The following is a 24,822-nucleotide window of genomic DNA, read 5'->3' on the forward strand; positions in this document are numbered from 1 at the left end:
GTATCCCAAAAGAAAATCCTGTCGTTTCCATAGAAACGTTACTCGATTTAGAAGGAGAAGTCATAGAACCCATAGTATTTCATAGCGAGCCAATTTCCATGTGAATTCGTCAATGTGTGGGAGTGAGGGAAGCAGTAAAGAAGGATTAGTGGATCGAAAAAGAGATTGTCGTATCCCAAAAGAAAATCCTGTCGTTTCCATAGAAACGATTCTCGATTTAGAAGTTGAAGACATAGAACACATAGTATTTCATAGCGACGCAATTTCCGTGTGAATTCGTCAATGAGTGGGAGTGAGGGATGCAGCAAAGAAGGATTAGTGGATAGGAAATGAGATTGTCGTATCCCAAAAGAAAATCCTGTCGTTTCCATAGAAACGTTCCTCGATTTAGAAGGAAGTGTCTTAGAACACATAGTATTTCTTAGCGACGCAATTTCCGTGTGAATTCGTCAATGAGTGAGAGTGAGGGATGCAGTAAAGAGGGATTAGTGGATCGGAAATGAGATTGTCATATCCCAAAAGAAAATCCTGTCGTTTCCATAGAAACGTTACTCGATTTAGAAGTGGAAGTCATAGAACCAATAGTATTTCATAGCGACGCAATTTTTGCGTTAATTCGTCAATGTGAGGGAGCTAGGGATGCAATAAATAAGGAATAGTGCATCGAGAAGGAGATACTCGTATCGCAAACGAAAATCCTGTCGTTTCCATAGAAACGTTACTCGATTTAGAAGGAAATGTCTTAGAACACATAGTATTTCATAGCGACGCAACTTCCGTGTGAATTCATCAATGTGTGGGAGTGAGGGATGCAGTAAAGAAGTATTAGTGGATCGGAAATGTGATTGTCGTATCCCAAAAGAAAATCCTGTCGTTTCCATAGAAACGTTACTCGATTGAGAAGGAAATGTCTTAGAACACATAGTATTTCGTAGCGACGCAATTTCCGTGTGTATTCGTCAATTTGTGGGAGTGAGGGATGCAGTAAAGAAAGATTAGTGGATCGGAAATGTGATTGTCGTATCCCAAAAGAAAATCCTGTCGTTTCCATAGAAACGTTACTCGATTTAGAAGGAAATGTCTTAGAACACATAGTATTTCATAGCGACGCAATTTCCGTGTGAATTCATCAATGAGTGGGAGTGAGGGATGCAGTAAAGAAGGATTAGTGGATCGGAAATGTGATTGTCGTATCCCAAATGAAAATCCTGTCGTTTCCATAGAAACGTTACTCGATTTAGAAGGAAATGCCTTAGAACACATAGTATTTCATAGCGACGCAATTTCCGTGAGAATTCGTTAATGTGTGCTTGTGAGAGATGCAGTAAAGAAGGATTAGTGGATCGGAAATGAGATTGTCGTATCCCAAAAGAATATCCTGTCGTTTCCATAGAAACGTTACTTGATTTAGAAGGAGAAGTCATAGAACCCATAGTATTTCATAGCAACGCAATTTCCGTGTGAATTCGTCAATGTGTGGGAGTGAGGGATGCAGTGAAGAAGGATTAGTCGATCGGAAAAGAGATTGTCGTATCCCAAAAGAAAATCCTGTCGTTTCCATAGAAACGTTACTCGATTTAGAAGGAGAAGTCATAGAACCCATAGTATTTCATAGCGACGCAATTTCTGTGTTAATTCGTCAATGTGAGGGAGCTAGGGATGCAATACAGTAGGAATAGTGCATCGAGAAGGAGATACTCGTATCGCAACTGAAAAGCAAGTCGTTTCCATAGAAACGATTCCCGATTTAGAATTTGAATGCATAGAACCCATAGTATCTCATTCCGACGCAATTTCCGTGTGAATTCGTCAATGTGTGGGAGTGAGGGATGCAGTAAAGAAGGATTAGTGGATCGGAAATGAGATTGTCGTATCCCAAAAGATAATCCTGTCGTTTTCATAGAAACGTTACTCGATTTAGAAGGAAATGTCTTAGTACACATAGTATTTCATAGCGACGCAATTTCCGTGAGAATTCGTTAATGTGTGCTTGTGAGAGATCCAGTAAAGAAGGATTAGTGGATCGGAAATGAGATTGTCGTATCCCAAAAGAATATCCTGTCGTTTCCATAGAAACGTTACTTGATTTAGAAGGAGAAGTCATAGAACCCATAGTATTTCATAGCAACGCAATTTCCGTGTGAATTCGTCAATGTGTGGGAGTGAGGGATGCAGTGAAGAAGGATTAGTCGATCGGAAAAGAGATTGTCGTATCCCAAAAGAAAATCCTGTCGTTTCCATAGAAACGTTACTCGATTTAGAAGGAGAAGTCATAGAAACCATAGTATTTCATAGCGACGCAATTTCTGTGTTAATTCGTCAATGTGAGGGAGCTAGGGATGCAATACAGAAGGAATAGTGCATCGAGAAGGAGATACTCGTATCGCAACAGAAAAGCAAGTCGTTTCCATAGAAACGATTCTCGATTTAGAAGTTGAAGACATAGAACCCATAGTATTTCATTCCGACGCAATTTCCGTGTGAATTCGTCAATGTGTGGGACTGAGGGATGCAGTAAAGAAGGATTAGTGGATCGGAAATGAGATTGTCGTATCCCAAAAGATAATCCTGTCGTTTCCATAGAAACGTTACTCGATTTAGAAGGAAATGTCTTAGAACACATAGTATTTCATAGCGACGCAATTTCCGTGTGAATTCGTCAATGTGTGGGAGTGAGGGATGCAGTAAAGAAGGATTAGTGGATCGCAAATGAGATTGTCGTATCCCAAAAGAAAATCCTGTCGTTTCCATAGAAACGTTACTCGATTTAGTAGGAGAAGTCATAGAACACATAGTATTTCATAGCGACGCAATTTCCGTGTGAATTCGTCAATGAGCGGGAGTGAGGTATGCAGCAAAGAAGGATTAGTGGATCGGAAATGAGATTGTCGTATCCCAAAAGAAAATCCTGTCGTTTCCATAGAAACGTTACTCGCTTTAAATGGAAATGTCTTAGAACACATAGTATTTTATAGCGACGCAATTTCCGTGTGAATTCGACAATGAGTGAGAGTGAATGATGCAGTGAAGGGGGATTAGTGGATCGGAAATGAGATTGACGTATCCCAAAAGAAAATCCTGTCGTTTCCATAGAAACGTTACTCGATTTAGAAGTAGAAGTCATAGAACCAATAGTATTGCATAGCGACGCAATTTCTGCGTTAATTCGTCAATGTGTGGGAGCTAGGGATGCAATAAATAAGGAATAGTGCATCGAGAAGGAGATACTCGTATCGCAAAAGAATATCCTGTCGTTTCCATAGAAACGTTACTCGATTTAGAAGGAAATGTCTTAGAACACATAGTATTTCATAGCGACGCAACTTCCGTGTGAATTCATCAATGTGTGGGAGTGAGGGATGCAGTAAAGAAGGATTAGTGGATCAGAAATGTGATTGTCGTATCCCAATAGGAAAATCCTGTCGTTTCCATAGAAACGTTACTCGATTTAGAAGTAGAAGTCATAGAACCCATAGTATTGCATTACGACGCAATTACTGTGTTAATTCGTCAATGTGAGGGAGCTAGGGATGCAATAAATAAGGAATAGTGCATCGAGAAGGAGATACTCGTATCGCAAAAGAACATCCTGTCGTTTCCATAGAAACGTTACTCGATTTAGAAGCAAATGTCCTCGAACATATTGTATTTTATAGCGACGCAATTTCCGTGTGAATTCGACAATGAGTGAGAGTGAGGGATGCAGTGAAGGGGGATTAGTGGATCAGAAATGTGATTGTCGTATCCCAAAAGAAAATCCTATCGTTTCCATAGAAACGTTACTCGATTTAGAAGGAAATGTCTTAGAACACATAGTATTTCATAGCGACGCAATTTCCGTGTGAATTCATCAATGAGTGGGAGTGAGGGATGCAGTAAAGAAGGAGTAGTGGAGCGGAAATGTGATTGTCGTGTCCCAAATGAAAATCCTGTCGTTTCCATAGAAACGTTACTCGATTTAGAAGGAAATGTCTTAGAACACATAGTATTTCATAGCGACGCAATTTCCATGTGAATTCGTCAATGTGTGGGAGTGAGGGATGCAGTAAAGAAGGATTAGTGGATCGGAAAAGAGATTGTCGTATCCCAAAAGAAAATCCTGTCGTTTCCAAAGAAACGTTACTCGATTTAGAAGGAGAAGTCATGGAACGCATAGTATTTCATAGCGACGCAATTTCTGTGTTAATTCGTCAATGTGAGGGAGCTAGGGATGCAATAAAGATGGAATAGTGCATCGAAAAGGAGATACTCGTATCGCAACAGAAAAGCAAGTCGTTTCCATAGAAACGATTCTCGATTTAGAAGTTGAAGACATAGAACCCATAGTATTTCATTCCGACGCAATTTCCGTGTGAATTCGTCATTGAGTGGGAGAGAGGGATGCAGTAAAGAAGGATTAGTGGATCGGAAATGAGATTGTCGTATCCCAAAAGAAAATCCTCTCGTTTCCATTGAAACGTTACTGGATTTAGAAGGAAATGTCTTAGAACACATAGTATTTTATAGCGACGCAATTTCCGCGTGAATTCGTCAATGTGTGGGAGTGAGGGATGCAGTAAAGAAGGATTAGTGGATCGGAAATGAGATTGTCGTATACCAAAAGAAAATCCTGTCGTTTCCATAGAAACGTTACTCGATTTAGAAGGAGAAGTCATAGAACACATAGTATTTCATAGCGACGCAATTTCCGTGTGAATTCGTCAATGAGTGGGAGTGAGGGATGCAGCAAAGAAGGATTAGTGGATCGGAAATGAGATTGTCGTATCCCAAAGGAAAATCCTGTCGTTTCCATAGAAACGTTACTCGATTTAGAAGGAAATGTCTTAGAACACATAGTATTTCATAGCGACGCATTTTCCGTGTGAATTCGTCAATGAGTGAGAGTGAGGTATGCAGTACAGAAGGATTAGTGGATCGGAAATGAGATTGTCGTATCCCAAAAGAAAATCCTGTCGTTTCCATAGAAACGTTACTCGACTTGGAAGTAGAAGTCATAGAACCCATAGTACTGCATAGCGACGCAATTTCTGTGTTAATTCGTCAATGTGAGGGAGCTAGGGATGCAATAAATAAGGAACAGTGCATCGAGAAGGAGATACTCGTATCGCAAAAGAAAATCCTGTCGTTTCCATAGAAACGTTACTCGATTTAGAAGCAAATGTCTTAGAACACATAGTATTTCATAGCGACGCAACTTCCGTGTGAATTCATCAATGTGTGGGAGTGTGGGATGCAGTAAAGAAGGATTAGTGGATCGGAAATGTGATTGTCGTATCCCAAAAGAAAATCCTGTCGTTTCCATAGAAACGTTACTCGATTTAGAAAGAAATGTCTTAAAACACATAGTATTTCATAGCGACGCAATTTCCGTGTGAATTCGTCAATGTGTGGGAGTGAGGGATGCAGTGAAGAAGGATCAGTGGATCGGAAATGTGATTGTCGTATCCCAAAAGAAAATCCTGTCGTTTCCATAGAAACGTTACTCGATTTAGAAGGAAATGTCTTAGAACACATAGTATTTCATAGCGACGCAATTTCCGTGTCAATTCATCAATGAGTGGGAGTGAGGGATGCAGTAAAGAAGGATTAGTGGATCGGAAATGTGATTGTCGTGTCCCAAATGAAAATCCTGTCGTTTCCATAGAAACGTTACTCGATTTAGAAGGAAATGTCTTAGAACCCATAGTATTTCATAGCGACGCAATTTCCGTGTGAATTCGTCAATGTGTGGGAGTGAGGGATGCAGTGAAGAAGGATTAGTGGATCGGAAATGACATTGTCGAATCCCAAAAGAAAATACTGTCGTTTCCATAGAAACGTTACTCGATTTAGAAGGAGAAGTCATAGAACCCTTAGTATTTCATAGCGACGCAATTTCCATGTGAATTCGTCAATGTGTGGGAGTGAGGGATGCAGTAAAGAAGGATTAGTGGATCGGAAATGAGATTGTCGAATCCCAAAAGAAAATACTGTCGTTTCCATAGAAACGTTGCTCGATTTAGAAGGAGAAGTCATAGAACCCTTAGTATTTCATAGCGACGCAATTTCCATGTGAATTCGTCAATGTGTGGGAGTGAGGGATGCAGTAAAGAAGGATTAGTGGATCGGAAATGTGATTGTCGTATCCCAAAAGAAAATCCTGTCGTTTCCATAGAAACGTTACTCGATATAGAAGCAAATGTCCTAGAACGTATTGTATTTCATAGCGACGCAATTTCCGTGTGAATTCGTCAATGTGTGGGAGTGAGGAATGCAGTAAAGAAGGATTAGTGGATCGGAAATGTGATTGTCGTATCCCAAAAGAAAATCCTATCGTTTCCATAGAAACGTTACTCGATTTAGGAGGAAATGTCTTAGAACACATAGTATTTCATAGCGACGCAATTTCCGTGTGAATTCATCAATGAGTGGGAGTGAGGGATGCAGTAAAGAAGGATTAGTGGATCGGAAATGTGATTGTCGTGTCCCAAATGAAAATCCTGTCGTTTCCATAGAAACGTTACTCGATTTAGAAGGAAATGTCTTAGAACACATAGTATTTCATAGCGACGCAATGTCCGTGAGAATTCGTCAATGTGTGCGAGTGAGAGATGCAGTAAAGAAGGATTAGTGGATCGGAAATGAGATTGTCGTATCCCAAAAGAAAATCCTGTCGTTTCCATTGAAACGTTACTCGATTTAGAAGGAGAAGTCATAGAACCCTTAGTATTTCATAGCGACGCAATTTCCATGTGAATTCGTCAATGTGTGGGAGTGAGGGATGCAGTAAAGAAGGATTAGTGGATCGGAAAAGAGATTGTCGTATCCCAAAAGAAAATCCTGTCGTTTCCAAAGAAACGTTACTCGATTTAGAAGGAGAAGTCATTGAACGCATAGTATTTCATAGCGACGCAATTTCTGTGTTAATTCGTCAATGTGAGGGAGCTAGGGATGCAATAAAGATGGAATAGTGCATCGAAAAGGAGATACTCGTATCGCAACAGAAAAGCAAGTCGTTTCCATAGAAACGATTCTCGATTTAGAAGTTGAAGACATATAACCCATAGTATTTCATTCCGACGCAATTTCCGTGTGAATTCGTCATTGAGTGGGAGAGAGGGATGCAGTAAAGAAGGATTAGTGGATCGGAAATGAGATTGTCGTATCCCAAAAGAAAATCCTCTCGTTTCCATTGAAACGTTACTGGATTTAGAAGGAAATGTCTTAGAACACATAGTATTTTATAGCGACGCAATTTCCGCGTGAATTCGTCAATGTGTGGGAGTGAGGGATGCAATAAATAAGGAATAGTGCATCGAGAAGGAGATACTCGTATCCCAAAAGAAAATCCTGTCGTTTCCATAGAAACGTTACTCGACTTGGAAGTAGAAGTCATAGAACCCATAGTATTGCATAGCGACGCAATTTCCGTGTGAATTCGTCAATGTGTGGGAGTGAGGGATGCAGTAAAGAAGGATCAGTGGATCGGAAATGTGATTGTCGTATCCCAAAAGAAAATCCTGTCGTTTCCATAGAAACGTTACTCGATTTAGAAGGAAATGTCTTAGAACACATAGTATTTCATAGCGACGCAATTTCCGTGTGAATTCATCAATGAGTGGGAGTGAGGGATGCAGTAAAGAAGGATTAGTGGATCGGAAATGTGATTGTCGTGTCCCAAATGAAAATCCTGTCGTTTCCATAGAAACGTTACTCGATTTAGAAGGAAATGTCTTAGAACCCATAGTATTTCATAGCGACGCAATTTCCGTGTGAATTCGTCAATGTGTGGGAGTGAGGGATGCAGTGAAGAAGGATCAGTGGATCGGAAATGAGATTGTCGAATCCCAAAAGAAAATACTGTCGTTTCCATAGAAACGTTACTCGATTTAGAAGGAGAAGTCATAGAACCCTTAGTATTTCATAGCGACGCAATTTCCATGTGAATTCGTCAATGTGTGGGAGTGAGGGATGCAGTAAAGAAGGATTAGTGGATCGGAAAAGAGATTGTCGTATCCCAAAAGAAAATCCTGTCGTTTCCAAAGAAACGTTACTCGATTTAGAAGGAGAAGTCATGGAACGCATAGTATTTCATAGCGACGCAATTTCCGTGTGAATTCGTCAATGAGTGGGAGTGAGAGATGCAGCAAAGAAGGATTAGTGGATCGGAAATGAGATTGTCGTATCCCAAAGGAAAATACTTTCGTTTCCATAGAAACGTTACTCGATTTAGAAGGAAATGTCTCAGAACACATAGTATTTCATAGCGACGCAATTTCCGTGTGAATTCGTCAATGAGTGAGAGTGACTTATGCAGTAAAGAAGGATTAGTGGATCGGAAATGAGATTGTCGTATCCCAAAAGAAAATCCTGTCGTTTCCATAGAAACGTTGCTCGATTTAGAAGGAAATGTCTTAGAACACATAGTATTTCATAGCGACGCAATTTCCGTGTGAATTCGTCAATGAGTGGGAGAGAGGGATGCAGTAAAGAAGGATTAGTGGATCGGAAATGAGATTGTCGTATCCCAAAAGAAAATCCTCTCGTTTCCATTGAAACGTTACTGGATTTAGAAGGAAATGTCTTAGAACACATAGTATTTCATAGCGACGCAATTTCCGCGAGAATTCGTCAATGTGTGGGAGTGAGGGATTCAGTAAAGAAGGATTAGTGGATCGGAAATGAGATTGTCGTATACCAAAAGAAAATCCTGTCGTTTCCATAGAAACGTTACTCGATTTAGAAGGAGAAGTCATAGAACACATAGTATTTCATAGCGACGCAATTTCCGTGTGAATTCGTCAATGAGTGGGAGTGAGGGATGCAGTAAAGAAGGATTAGTGGATCGGAAATGAGATTGTCTTATCCCAAAAGAAAATCCTGTCGTTTCCATTGAAACGTTACTCGATTTAGAAGGAAATGTCTTAGAACACATAGTATTTCATAGCGACGCAATTTCCGTGTGAATTCGTCAATGTGTGGGAGTGAGGGATGCAGTAAAGAAGGATTAGTGGATCAGAAATGAGATTGTCGTATCCCAAAAGAAAATCCTGTTGTTTCCATAGAAACGTTACTCGATTTAGTAGGAGAAGTCATAGAACACATAGTATTTCATAGCGACGCAATTTCCGTGTGAATTCGTCAATGAGCGGGAGTGAGGTATGCAGCAAAGAAGGATTAGTGGATCGGAAATGAGATTGTCGTATCCCAAAAGAAAATCCTGTCGTTTCCATAGAAACGTTACTCGCTTTAGATGGAAATGTCTTAGAACACATAGTATTTTATAGCGACGCAATTTCCGTGTGAATTCGACAATGAGTGAGAGTGAGGGATGCAGTGAAGGGGGATTAGTGGATCGGAAATGAGATTGACGTATCCCAAAAGAAAATCCTGTCGTTTCCATAGAAACGTTACTCGATTTAGAAGTAGAAGTCATAGAACCAATAGTATTGCATAGCGACGCAATTTCTGCGTTAATTCGTCAATGTGTGGGAGCTAGGGATGCAATAAATAAGGAATAGTGCATCGAGAAGGAGATACTCGTATCGCAAAAGAATATCCTGTCGTTTCCATAGAAACGTTACTCGATTTAGAAGGAAATGTCTTAGAACACATAGTATTTCATAGCGACGCAACTTCCGTGTGAATTCATCAATGTGTGGGAGTGAGGGATGCAGTAAAGAAGGATTAGTGGATCGGATATGTGATTGTCGTATCCCAATAGGAAAATCCTGTCGTTTCCATAGAAACGTTACTCGATTTAGAAGGAAATGTCTTAGAACACTTAGTATTTCGTAGCAACGCAATGTCCGTGTGAATTCGTCAATGTGTGGGAGTGAGGGATGCAGTAAAGAAGTATTATTAGTGGATCGGAAATGAGATTGTCGTATCCCAAAAGAAAATCCTGTCGTTTCCATAGAAACGTTACTCGATTTAGAAGGAGAAGTCATAGAACACATAGCATTTCGTCGCGACGCAACTTCCGTGTGAATTCGTCAATGAGTGGGAGTGAGGGGTGCAGCAAAGAAGGTTTAGTGGATCGGAAAAGAGATTGTCGTATCCCAAAAGAAAATCCTGTCGTTTCCATAGAAACGTTACTCGATTTAGCTGGAAATGTCTTAGAACACATAGTATTTCATAGCGACGCAATTTCCGTGTGAATTCGTCAATGAGTGAGAGTGAGGGATGCAGTAAAGAAGGATTAGTGGATCGGAAATGAGATTGTCGTATCCCAAAAGAAAATCCTGTCGTTTCCATAGACATGTTACTCGATTTAGTAGTAGAAGTCATAGAACCCATAGTATTGCATTGCGACGCAATTTCTGTATTAATTCGTCAATGTGAGGGAGCTAGGGATGCAATAAATAAGGAATAGTGCATCGAGAAGGAGATACTCGTATCGCAAAAGAACATCCTGTCGTTTCCATAGAAACGTTACTCGATTTAGAAGGAAATGTCTTAGAACACATAGTATTTCATAGCGACGCAACTTCCGTGTGAATTCATCAATGTGTGGGAGTGAGGGATGCAGTGAAGAAGGATTAGTGGATCGGAAATGTGATTGTCGTATCCCAAAAGAAAATCCTGTCGTTTCCATAGAAACGTTACTCGATTTAGAAGCAAATGTCCTAGAACATATTGTATTTCATAGCGACGCAATTTCCGTGTGAATTCGTCAATGTGTGGGAGTGAGGAATGCAGTAAAGAAGGATTAGTGGATCGGAAATGTGATTGTCGTATCCCAAAAGAGAATCCTATCGTTTCCATAGAAACGTTACTCGATTTAGAAGGAAATGTCTTAGAACACGTAGTATTTCATAGCGACGCAATTTCCGTGTGAATTCATCAATGAGTGGGAGTCAGGGATGCAGTAAAGAAGGATTAGTGGATCGGAAATGTGATTGTCGTGTCCCAAATGAAAATCCTGTCGTTTCCATAGAAACGTTACTCGATTTAGAAGGAAATGTCTTAGAACACATAGTATTTCATAGCGACCCAATGTCCGTGAGAATTCGTCAATGTGTGCGAGTGAGAGATGCAGTAAAGAAGGATTAGTGGATCGGAAATGAGATTGTCGTATCCCAAAAGAAAATCCTGTCGTTTCCATAGAAACGTTACTCGATTTAGAAGGAGAAGTCATAGAACCCTTAGTATTTCATAGCGACGCAATTTCCATGTGAATTCGTCAATGTGTGGGAGTGAGGGATGCAGTAAAGAAGGATTAGTGGATCGGAAAAGAGATTGTCGTATCCCAAAAGAAAATCCTGTCGTTTCCAAAGAAACGTCACTCGATTTAGAAGAAGTCATGGAACGCATAGTATTTCATAGCGACGCAATTTCTGTGTTAATTCGTCAATGTGAGGGAGCTAGGGATGCAATAAAGATGGAATAGTGCATCGAAAAGGAGATACTCGTATCGCAACAGAAAAGCAAGTCGTTTCCATAGAAACGATTCTCGATTTAGAAGTTGAAGACATAGAACCCATAGTATTTCATTCCGACGCAATTTCCGTGTGAATTCGTCATTGAGTGGGAGAGAGGGATGCAGTAAAGAAGGAGTAGTGGATCGGAAATGAGACTGTCGTATCCCAAAAGAAAATCCTGTCGTTTCCATTGAAACGTTACTGGATTTAGAAGGAAATGTCTTAGAACACATAGTATTTCATAGCGACGCAATTTCCGCGTGAATTCGTCAATGTGTGGGAGTGAGGGATGCAGTAAAGAAGGATTAGTGGATCGGAAATGAGATTGTCGTATACCAAAAGAAAATCCTGTCGTTTCCATAGAAACGTTACTCGATTTAGAAGGAGAAGTCATAGAACACATAGTATTTCATAGCGACGCAATTTCCGTGTGAATTCGTCAATGAGTGGGAGTGAGGGATGCAGCAAAGAAGGATTAGTGGATCGGAAATGAGATTGTCGTATCCCAAAGGAAAATCCTGTCGTTTCCATAGAAATGTTACTCGATTTAGAAGGAAATGTCTTAGAACACATAGTATTTCATAGCGACGCATTTTCCGTGTGAATTCGTCAATGAGTGAGAGTGAGGTATGCAGTACAGAAGGATTAGTGGATCGGAAATGAGATTGTCGTATCCCAAAAGAAAATCCTGTCGTATCCATAGAAACGTTACTCGACTTGGAAGTAGAAGTCATAGAACCCATAGTATTGCATAGCGACGCAATTTCTGTGTTAATTCGTCAATGTGAGGGAGCTAGGGATGCAATAAATAAGGAATAGTGCATCGAGAAGGAGATACTCGTATCGCAAAAGAAAATCCTGTCGTTTCCATAGAAACGTTACTCGATTTAGAAGCAAATGTCTTAGAACACATAGTATTTCATAGCGACGCAACTTCCGTGTGAATTCATCAATGTGTGGGAGTGAGGGATGCAGTAAAGAAGGATTAATGGATCGGAAATGTGATTGTCGTATCCCAAAAGAAAATCCTGTCGTTTCCATAGAAACGTTACTCGATTTAGAAAGAAATGTCTTAAAACACATAGTATTTCATAGCGAGGCAATTTCCGTGTGAATTCGTCAATGTGTGGGAGTGAGGGATGCAGTGAAGAAGGATCAGTGGATCGGAAATGTGATTGTCGTATCCCAAAAGAAAATCGTGTCGTTTCCATAGAAACGTTACTCGATTTAGAAGGAAATGTCTTAGAACACATAGTATTTCATAGCGACGCAATTTCCGTGTGAATTCATCAATGAGTGGGAGTGAGGGATGCAGTAAAGAAGGATTAGTGGATCTGAAATGTGATTGTCGTGTCCCAAATGAAAATCCTGTCGTTTCCATAGAAACGTTACTCGATTTAGAAGGAAATGTCTTAGAACCCATAGTATTTCATAGCGACGCAATTTCTGTGTGAATTCGTCAATGTGTGGGAGTGAGGGATGCAGTGAAGAAGGATTAGTGGATCGGAAATGAGATTGTCGAATCCCAAAAGAAAATACTGTCGTTTCCATAGAAACGTTACTCGATTTAGAAGGAGAAGTCATAGAACCCTTAGTATTTCATAGCGACGCAATTTCCATGTGAATTCGTCAATGTGTGGGAGAGAGGGATGCAGTAAAGAAGGATTAGTGGATCGGAAATGAGATTGTCGAATCCCAAAAGAAAATACTGTCGTTTCCATAGAAACGTTGCTCGATTTCGAAGGAGAAGTCATAGAACCCTTAGTATTTCATAGCGACGCAATTTCCATGTGAATTCGTCAATGTGTGGGAGTGAGGGATGCAGTAAAGAAGGATTAGTGGATCGGAAATGTGATTGTCGTATCCCAAAAGAAAATCCTGTCGTTTCCATAGAAACGTTACTCGATATAGAAGCAAATGTCCTAGAACACATTGTATTTCATAGCGACGCAATTTCCGTGTGAATTCGACAATGTGTGGGAGTGAGGAATGCAGAAAAGAAGGATTAGTGGATCGGAAATGTGATTGTCGTATCCCAAAAGAAAATCCTATCGTTTCCATAGAAACGTTACACGATTTAGAAGGAAATGTCTTAGAACACATAGTATTTCATAGCGACGCAATTTCCGTGTGAATTCATCAATGAGTGGGAGTGAGGGATGCAGTAAAGAAGGATTAGTGGATCGGAAATGTGATTGTCGTGTCCCAAATGAAAATCCTGTCGTTTCCATAGAAACGTTACTCGATTTAGAAGGAAATGTCTTAGAACACATAGTATTTCATAGCGACGCAATGTCCGTGACAATTCGTCAATGTGTGCGAGTGAGAGATGCAGTAAAGAAGGATTAGTGGATCGGAAATGAGATTGTCGTATCCCAAAAGAAAATCCTTTCGTTTCCATAGAAACGTTACTCGATTTAGAAGGAGAAGTCATAGAACCCTTAGTATTTCATAGCGACGCAATTTCCATGTGAATTCGTCAATGTGTGGGAGTGAGGGATGCAGTAAAGAAGGATTAGTGGATCGGAAAAGAGATTGTCGTATCCCAAAAGAAAATCCTGTCGTTTCCAAAGAAACGTTACTCGATTTAGAAGGAGAAGTCATGGAACGCATAGTATTTCATAGCGACGCAATTTCTGTGTTAATTCGTCAATGAGTGGGAGTGAGAGATGCAGCAAAGAAGGATTAGTGGATCGGAAATGAGATTGTCGTATCCCAAAGGAAAATACTTTCGTTTCCATAGAAACGTTACTCGATTTAGAAGGAAATGTCTTAGAACACATAGTATTTCATAGCGACGCAATTTCCGTGTGAATTCGTCAATGAGTGAGAGTGACTTATGCAGTAAAGACGGATTAGTGGATCGGAAATGAGATTGTCGTATCCCAAAAGAAAATCCTGTCGTTTCCATAGAAACGTTACTCGATTTAGAAGGATATGTCTTAGAACACATAGTATTTCATAGCGACGCAATTTCCGTGTGAATTCGTCAATGAGTGGGAGAGAGGGATGCAGTAAAGAAGGATTAGTGGATCGGAAATGAGATTGTCGTATCCCAAAAGAAAATCCTCTCGTTTCCATTGAAACGTTACTGGATTTAGAAGGAAATGTCTTAGAACACATAGTATTCCATAGCGACGCAATTTCCGCGTGAATTCGTCAATGTGTGGGAGTGAGGGATGCAGTAAAGAAGGATTAGTGGATCGGAAATGAGATTGTCGTATACCAAAAGAAAATCCTGTCGTTTCCATAGAAACGTTACTCGATTTAGAAGGAGAAGTCATAGAACACATAGTATTTCATAGCGACGCAATTTCCGTGTGAATTCGTCAATGAGTGGGAGTGAGGGATGCAGCAAACAAGGATTAGTGGATCGGAAATGAGATTGTCGTATCCCAAAGGAAAATCCTGTCGTTTCGATAGAGACGTTACTCGATTTAGAAGGAAATGTCTTAGAACACATAGTATTTCATAGCGACGCAATTTCCGTGTGAATTCGTCAATGGGTGAGAGTGAGGTATGCAGTAAAGAAGGATTAGTGGATCGGAAATGAGATTGTCGTATCCCAAAAGAAAATCCTGTCGTTTCCATAGAAACGTTACTCGACTTGGAAGTAGAAGTCATAGAACCCATAGTATTGCATAGCGACGCAATTTCTGTGTTAATTCGTCAATGTGAGGGAGCTAGGGATGCAATAAATAAGGAATAGTGCATCGAGAAGGAGATACTCGTATCGCAAAAGAAAATCCTGTCGTTTCCATAGAAACGTTACTCGATTTAGAAGGAAATGTCTTAGAACACATAGTATTTCATAACGACCCAACTTCCGTGTGAATTCATCAATGTGTGGGAGTGAGGGATGCAGTAAAGAAGGATCAGTGGATCGGAAATGTGATTGTCGTATCCCAAAAGAAAATCCATTCGTTTCCATAGAAACGTTACTCGATTTAGAAGGAAATGTCTTAGAACACAGAGTATTTCATAGCGACGCAATTTCCGCGTGAATTCATCAATGAGTGGGAGTGAGGGATGCAGTAAAGAAGGATTAGTGGATCGGAAATGTGATTGTCGTGTCCCAAATGAAAATCCTGTCGTTTCCATAGAAACGTTACTCGATTTAGAAGGAAATGTCTTAGAACACATAATATTTCATAGCGACGCAATTTCCGTGAGAATTCGTCAATGTGTGCGAGTGAGAGATGCAGTAAAGAAGCATTAGTAGATCGGAAATGAGATTGTCGTATCCCAAAAGAAAATCCTGTCGTTTCCATAGAATCGTTACTTGATTTAGAAGGAGAAGTCATAGAACCCATAGTATTTCATAGCGACGCAATTTCCGTGTGAATTCGTCAATGGGTGGGAGTGAGGGATGCAGTGAAGAAGGATTAGTGGATCGGAAATGGGATTGTCGTATCCCAAAAGAAAATCTTGTCGTTTCCATAGAAACGTTACTCGATTTAGAAGGAGAAGTCATAGAACCCATAGTATTTCATAGCGACGCAATTTCCGTGTGAATTCTTCAATGTGTGGGAGTGAGGGATGCAATAAAGAAGGAATTGTGCATCGAGATGGAGATACTCGTATCGCAAAAGAAAAGCAAGTCGTTTCCGTAGAAACGATTATCGATTTAGAAGTTGAAGACATAGAAACCATAGTATTTCATTCCGACGCAATTTCCGTGTGAATTCGTCAATGTGTAGGAGTGAGGGATGCAGTAAAGAAGGATCAGTGGATCGGAAATGTGATTGCCGTATCCCAAAAGAAAATCCTGTCGTTTCCATAGAAACGTTACTCGATTTAGAAGGAAATGTCTTAGAACACATAGTATTTCATAGCGACGCAATTTCCGTGTGAATTCATCAATGAGTGGGAGTGAGGGATGCAGTAAAGAAGGATTAGTGGATCGGAAATGTGATTGTCGTGTCCCAAATGAAAATCCTGTCGTTTCCATAGAAACGTTACTCGATTTAGAAGGAAATGTTTTAGAACACATAGTATTTCATAGCAACGCAATTTCCGTGTGAATTCGTCAATGAGTGGGAGTGAGGGATGCAGCAAAGAAGGATTAGTGGATCGGAAATGAGATTGTCGTATCCCAAAGGAAAATCCTGTCGTTTCGATAGAGACATTACTCGATTTAGAAGGAAATGTCTTAGAACACATAGTATTTCATAGCGACGCAATTTCCGTGTGAATTCGTCAATGGGTGAGAGTGAGGTATGCAGTAAAGAAGGATTAGTGGATCGGAAATGAGATTGTCGAATCCCAAAAGAAAATCCTGTCGTTTCCATAGAAACGTTACTCGACTTAGAAGTAGAAGTCATAGAACCCATAGTATTGCATAGCGACGCAATTTCTGTGTTAATTCGTCAATGTGAGGGAGCTAGGGATGCAATAAATAAGGAATAGTGCATCGAGAAGGAGATACTCGTATCGCAAAAGAAAATCCTGTCGTTTCCATAGAAACGTTACTCGATTTAGAAGGAAATGTCTTAGAACACATAGTATTTCATAACGACGCTACTTCCGTGTGAATTCATCAATGTGTGGGAGTGAGGGATGCAGTAAAGAAGGATTAGTGGATCGGAAATGTGATTGTCGTATCCCAAAAGAAAATCGTGTCGTTTCCATAGAAACTTTACTCGATTTAGAAGGAAATGTCTTAAAACACATAGCATTTCATAGCGACGCAATTTCCGTGTGCATTCGTCAATGTGTGGGAGTGAGGGATGCAGTAAAGAAGAATCAGTGGATCGGAAATGTGATTGTCGTATCCCAAAAGAAAATCCATTCGTTTCCATAGAAACGTTACTCGATTTAGAAGGAAATGTCTTAGAACACATAGTATTTCATAGCGACGCAATTTCCGTGAGAATTCGTCAATGTGTGCGAGTGAGAGATGCAGTAAAGGAGCATTAGTAGATCGGAAATGAGATTGTCGTATCCCAAAAGAAAATCCTGTCGTTTCCATAGAAACGTTACTTGATTTAGAAGGAGAAGTCATAGAACCCATAGTATTTCATAGCGACGCAATTTCCGTGTGAATTCGTCAATGGGTGGGAGTGAGGGATGCAGTGAAGAAGGATTAGTGGATCGGAAATGGGATTGTCGAATCCCAAAAGAAAATCCTGTCGTTTCCATAGAAACGTTACTCGATTTAGAAGGAGAAGTCATAGAACCCATAGTATTTCATAGCGACGCAATTTCCGTGTGAATTCTTCAATGTGTGGGAGTGAGGGATGCAATAAAGAAGGAATTGTGCATCGAGATGGAGATACTCGTATCGCAAAAGAAAAGCAAGTCGTTTCCATAGAAACGATTCTCGATTTAGAAGTTGAAGACATAGAAACCATAGTATTTCATTCCGACGCAATTTCCGTGTGAATTCGTCAATGTGTAGGAGTGAGGGATGCAGTAAAGAAGGATCAGTGGATCGGAAATGTGATTGTCGTATCCCAAAAGAAAATCCTGTCGTTTCCATAGAAACGTTACTCGATTTAGAAGGAAATGTCTTAGAACACATAGTATTTCATAGCGACGCAATTTCCGTGTGAATTCATCAATGAGTGGGAGTGAGGGATGCAGTAAAGAAGGATTAGTGGATCGGAAATGTGATTGTCGTGTCCCAAATGAAAATCCTGTCGTTTCCATAGAAACGTTACTCGATTTAGAAGGAAATGTCTTAGAACACATAGTATTTCATAGCGACGCAATTTCCGTGAGAATTCGCCAATGTGTGCGAGTGAGAGATGCAGTAAAGAAGGATTAGTGGATCGGAAATGAGGTTGTCGTATCCCAAAAGAAAATCCTGTCGTTTCCATAGAAACGTTATTTGATTTAGAAGGAGAAGTCATAGAACCCATAGTATTTCATAGCGACGCAATTTCAGTGTGAATTCGTCAATGTGTGGGAGTGAGGGATGCAGTGAAGAAGGATTAGTGGATCGGAAATGAGATTGTCGAATCCCAAAAGAAAATACTGTCGTTTCCATAGAAACGTTACTCGATTTAGAAGGAGAAGTCATAGAACCCTTAGTATTTCATAGCGACGCAATTTCCATGTGAATTCGTCAATGTGTGGGAGTGAGGGATGCAGTAAAGAAGGATTAGTGGATCGGAAAAGAGATTGTCGTATCCCAAAAGAAAATCCTGTCGTTTCCAAAGAAACGTTACTCGATTTAGAAGGAGAAGTCATGGAACGCATAGTATTTCATAGCGACGCAATTTCTGTGTTAATTCGTCAATGTGTGGGAGCTAGGGATGCAATAAAGATGGAATTGTGCATCGAGAAGGAGATACTCGTATCGCAACAGAAAAGCAAGTCGTTTCCATAGAAACGATTCTCGATTTAGAAGTTGAAGACATAGAACCCATAGTATTTCATTCCGACGCAATTCCCGTGTGAATTCGTCAATGTGTGGGAGTGAGGAATGCAGTAAAGAAGGATTAGTGGATCGGAAATGAGATTGTCGTATCCCAAAAGAAAATCCTGTCGTTTCCATAGAAACGTTACTCGATTTAGAAGGAAATGTCTTAGAACACACAGTATTTCATAGCGACGCAATTTCCGTGTGAATTCGTCAATGGGTGGGAGAGAGGGATGCAGTAAAGAAGGATTAGTGGATCGGAAATGAGATTGTCGTATCCCAAAAGAAAGTCCTCTCGTTTCCATTGAAACGTTACTCGATTTAGAAGGAAATGTCTTAGAACACATAGTATTTCATAGCGACGCAATTTCCGCGTGAATTCGTCAATGTGTGGGAGTGAGGGATGCAGTAAAGAAGGATTAGTGGATCGCAAATGAGATTGTCGTATCCCAAAAGAAAATCCTGTCGTTTCCATAGAAACGTTACTCGATTTAGAAGGAGAAGTCATAGAACACATAGTATTTCATAGCGACGCAATTTCCGTGTGAATTCGTCAATGAGTGGGAGTGAGGGATGCAGCAAAGAAGGATTAGTGGATCGGAAATGAGATTGTCGTATCCCAAAGGAAAATCCTGTCGTTTCCATAGAAACGATACTCGATTTAGAAGGAAATGTCTTAGAACACATAGTATTTTATAGCGACGCAATTTCCGTGTGAATTCGTCAATGAGTGAGAGTGAGGTATGCCGTGAAGAAGGATTAGTGGATCGGAAATGAGATTGTCGTATCCCAAAAGTAAATCCTGTTCTTTCCATAGAAACGTTACTCGACTTAGAAGTAGAAGTCATAGAACCCATAGTATTGCATAGCGACGCAATTTCTGTGTTAATTCGTCAAAGTGAGGGAGCTAGGGATGCAATAAATAAGGAATAGTGCATCGAGAAGGAGATACTCGTACCGCAAAAGAAAATCCTGTCGTTTCCATAGAAACGTTACTCGATTTAGAAGGAAATGTCTTAGAACACATAGTATTTCATAGCGACGCAACTTCCGTGTGCATTCATCAATGTGTGGGAGTGAGGGATGCAGTAAAGAAGGATCAGTGGATTGGAAATGTGATTGTCGTATCCCAAAAGAAAATCCTGTCGTTTCCATAGAAACGTTACTCGATTTAGAAGGAAATGTCTTAAAACACATAGCATTTCATAGCGACGCAATTTCCGTGTGCATTCGTCAATGTGTGGGAGTGAGGGATGCAGTAAAGAAGGATCAGTGGATCGGAAATGTGATTGTCGTATCCCAAAAGAAAATCCATTCGTTTCCATAGAAACGTTACTCGATTTAGAAGGAAATGTCTTAGAACACATAGTATTTCATAGCGACGTAATTTCCGCGTGAATTCATCAATGAGTGGGAGTGAGGGATGCAGTAAAGAAGGATTAGTGGATCGGAAATGTGATTGTCGTGTCCCAAATGAAAATCCTGTCGTTTCCATAGAAACGTTACTCGATTTAGAAGGAAATGTCTTAGAACGCATAATATTTCATAGCGACGCATTTTCCGTGAGAATTCGTCAATGTGTGCGAGTGAGAGATGCAGTAAAGGAGCATTAGTAGATTGGAAATGAGATTGTCCTATCCCAAAAGAAAATCCTGTCGTTTCCATAGAAACGTTACTTGATTTAGAAGGAGAAGTCATAGAACCCATAGTATTTCATAGCGACGCAATTTCCGTGTGAATTCGTCAATGGGTGGGAGTGAGGGATGCAGTGAAGAAGGATTAGTGGATCGGAAATGGGATTGTCGTATCCCAAAAGAAAATCCTGTCGTTTCCATAGAAACGTTACTCGATTTAGAAGGAGAAGTCATAGAACCCATAGTATTTCATAGCGACGCAATTTCCGTGTGAATTCTTCAATGTGTGGGAGTGAGGGATGCAATAAAGAAGGAATTGTGCATCGAGATGGAGATACTCGTATCGCAAAAGAAAAGCAAGTCGTTTCCATAGAAACGATTCTCGATTTAGAAGTTGAAGACATAGAAACCATAGTATTTCATTCCGACGCAATTTCCGTGTGAATTCGTCAATGTGTAGGAGTGAGGGATGCAGTAAAGAAGGATCAGTGGATCGGAAATGTGATTATCGTATCCCAAAAGAAAATCCTGTCGTTTCCATAGAAACGTTACCCGATTTAGAAGGAAATGTCTTAGAACACATAGTATTTCATAGCGACGCAATTTCCGTGTGAATTCGTCAATGAGTGGGAGAGAGGGATGCAGTAAAGAAGGATTAGTGGATCGGAAATGAGATTGTCGTATCCCAAAAGAAAGTCCTCTCGTTTCCATTGAAACGTTACTCGATTTAGAAGGAAATGTCTTAGAACACATAGTATTTCATAGCGACGCAATTTCCGCGTGAATTCGTCAATGTGTGGGAGTGAGGGATGCAGTAAAGAAGGATTAGTGGATCGCAAATGAGATTGTCGTATCCCAAAAGAAAATCCTGTCGTTTCCATAGAAACGTTACTCGATTTAGAAGGAGAAGTCATAGAACACATAGTATTTCATAGCGACGCAATTTCCGTGTGAATTCGTCAATGAGTGGGAGTGAGGGATGCAGCAAAGAAGGATTAGTGGATCGGAAAAGAGATTGTCGTATCCCAAAGGAAATTCCTGTCGTTTCCATAGAAACGATACTCGATTTAGAAGGAAATGTCTTAGAACACATAGTATTTCATAGCGACGCAATTTCCGTGTGAATTCGTCAATGAGTGAGAGTGAGGTATGCCGTGAAGAAGGATTAGTGGATCGGAAATGAGATTGTCGTATCCCAAAAGTAAATCCTGTCGTTTCCATAGAAACGTTACTCGGCTTAGAAGTAGAAGTCATAGAACCCATAGTATTGCATAGCAACGCAATTTCTGTGTTAATTCGTCAATGTGAGGGAGCTAGGGATGCAATAAATACGGAATAGTGCATCGAGAAGGAGATACTCGTACCGCAAAAGAAAATCCTGTCGTTTCCATAGAAACGTTACGCGATTTAGAAGGAAATGTCTTAGAACACATAGTATTTCATAGCGACGCAACTTCCGTGTGCATTCATCAATGTGTGGGAGTGAGGGATGCAGTAAAGAAGGATTAGTGGATCGGAAATGTGATTGTCGTATCCCAAAAGAAAATCCTGTAGTTTCCATAGAAACGTTACTCGATTTAGAAGGAAATGTCTTAGAACACATAGTATTTCATAGCGACGCAACTTCCGTGTGAATTCATCAATGTGTGGGAGTGAGGGATGCAGTAAAGAAGGATTAGTGGATCGGAAATGTGATTGTCGTATCCCAAAAGAAAATCCTGTAGTTTCCATAGAAACGTTACTCGATTTAGAAGGAAATGTCTTAGAACACATAGTATTTCATAGCGACGCAAATTCCGTGTGAATTCGTCAATGTGTGGGAGTGAGGGATGCAGTAAAGAAGGATCAGTGGATCGGAAATGTGATTGTCGTATCCCAAAAGAAAATCCTGTCGTTTCCATCGAAACGTTACTCGATTTAGAAGGAGATGTCATAGAACCCATAGTATTTCATAGCGACGCAATTTCCGTGTGAATTCGTCAATGGGTGGGAGGGAGGGATGCAGTGAAGAAGGATTAGTGGATCGGAAATGGGATTGTCGTATGCCAAAAGAAAATCCTGTCGTTTCCATAGAAACGTTACTCGACTTAGAAGTAGAAGTCATAGAACCCATAGTATTGCATAGCGACGCAATTTCTGTGTTAATTCGTCAATGTGAGGGAGCTGGGGATGCAACAAATAAGGAATAGTGCATCGAGAAGGAGATACTCGTACCGCAAAAGAAAATCCTGTCGTTTCCATAGAAACGTTACTCGATTTAGAAGGAAATGTCTTAGAACACATAGTATTTCATAGCGACGCAACTTCCGTGTGCATTCATCAATGTGTGGGAGTGAGGGATGCAGTAAAGAAGGATTAGTGGATCGGAAATGTGATTGTCGTATCCCAAAAGAAAATCCTGTAGTTTCCATAGAAACGTTACTCGATTTAGAAGGAAATGTCTTAGAACACATAGTATTTCATAGCGACGCAACTTCCGTGTGAATTCATCAATGTGTGGGAGTGAGGGATGCAGTAAAGAAGGATTAGTGGATCGGAAATGTGATTGTCGTATCCCAAAAGAAAATCCTGTAGTTTCCATAGAAACGTTACTCGATTTAGAAGGAGATGTCTTAGAACACATAGTATTTCATAGCGACGCAAATTCCGTGTGAATTCGTCAATGTGTGGGAGTGAGGGATGCAGTAAAGAAGGATCAGTGGATCGGAAATGTGATTGTCGTATCCCAAAAGAAAATCCTGTCGTTTCCATCGAAACGTTACTCGATTTAGAAGGAGATGTCATAGAACCCATAGTATTTCATAGCGACGCAATTTCCGTGTGAATTCGTCAATGGGTGGGAGGGAGGGATGCAGTGAAGAAGGATTAGTGGATCGGAAATGGGATTGTCGTATGCCAAAAGAAAATCCTGTCGTTTCCATAGAAACGTTACTCGATTTAGAAGGAAATGTCTTAAAACACATAGCATTTCATAGCGACGCAATTTCCGTGTGCATTCGTCAATGTGTGGGAGTGAGGGATGCAGTAAAGAAGGATTAGTGGATCGGAAATGTGATTGTCGTGTCCCAAATGAAAATCCTGTCGTTTCCATAGAAACGTTACTCGATTTAGAAGGAAATGTCTTAGAACACATAATATTTCATAGCGTCGCAATTTCCGTGAGAATTCGTCAATGTGTGCGAGTGAGAGATGCAGTAAAGGAGCATTAGTAGATCGGAAATGAGATTGTCGTATCCCAAAAGAAAATCCTGTCGTTTCCATAGAAACGTTACTTGATTTAGAAGGAGAAGTCATAGAACCCATAGTATTTCATAGCGACGCAATTTCCGTGTGAATTCGTCAATGGGTGGGAGTGAGGGATGCAGTGAAGAAGGATTAGTGGATCGGAAATGGGATTGTCGTATCCCAAAAGAAAATCCTGTCGTTTCCATAGAAACGTTACTCGATTTAGAAGGAGAAGTCATAGAACCCATAGTATTTCATAGCGACGCAATTTCCGTGTGAATTCGTCAATGTGTGGGAGTGAGGGATGCAGTGAAAAAGGATTAGTGGATCGGAAATGAGATTGTCGAATCCCAAAAGAAAATACTGTCGTTTCCATAGAAACGTTACTCGATTTGTAAGGAGAAGTCATAGAACCCTTAGTATTTCATAGCGACGCAATTTTAATGTGAATTCGTCAATGTGTGGGAGTGAGGGATGCAGTAAAGAAGGATTAGTGGATCGGAAAAGAGATTGTCGTATCCCAAAAGAAAATCCTGTCGTTTCCAAAGAAACGTTACTCGATTTAGAAGGAGAAGTCATGGAACGCATAGTATTTCATAGCGACGCAATTTCTGTGTTAATTCGTCAATGTGTGGGAGCTAGGGATGCAATAAAGATGGAATTGTGCATCGAGAAGGAGATACTCGTATCGCAACAGAAAAGCAAGTCGTTTCCATAGAAACGATTCTCGATTTAGAAGTTGAAGACATAGAACCCATAGTATTTCATTCCGACGCAATTTCCGTGTGAATTCGTCAATGTGTGGGAGTGAGGATTGCAGTAAAGAAGGATTAGTGGATCGGAAATAAGATTGTCGTATCCCAAAAGAAAATCCTGTCGTTTCCATAGAAACGTTACTCGTTTTAGAAGGAAATGTCTTAGAACACATAGTATTTCATAGCGACGCAATTTCCGTGTGAATTCGTCAATGAGTGGGAGAGAGGGATGCAGTAAAGAAGGATTAGTGGATCGGAAATGAGATTGTCGTATCCCAAAAGAAAGTCCTCTCGTTTCCATTGAAACGTTACTCGATTTAGAAGGAAATGTCTTAGAACACATAGTATTTCATAGCGACGCAATTTCCGCGTGAATTCGTCAATGTGTGGGAGTGAGGGATGCAGTAAAGAAGGATTAGTGGATCGCAAATGAGATTGTC

This window comes from Schistocerca americana, chromosome 5 (genome assembly GCF_021461395.2).
Source record: "Schistocerca americana isolate TAMUIC-IGC-003095 chromosome 5, iqSchAmer2.1, whole genome shotgun sequence".
Classification (NCBI taxonomy): Eukaryota; Metazoa; Arthropoda; class Insecta; order Orthoptera; family Acrididae; genus Schistocerca; species Schistocerca americana.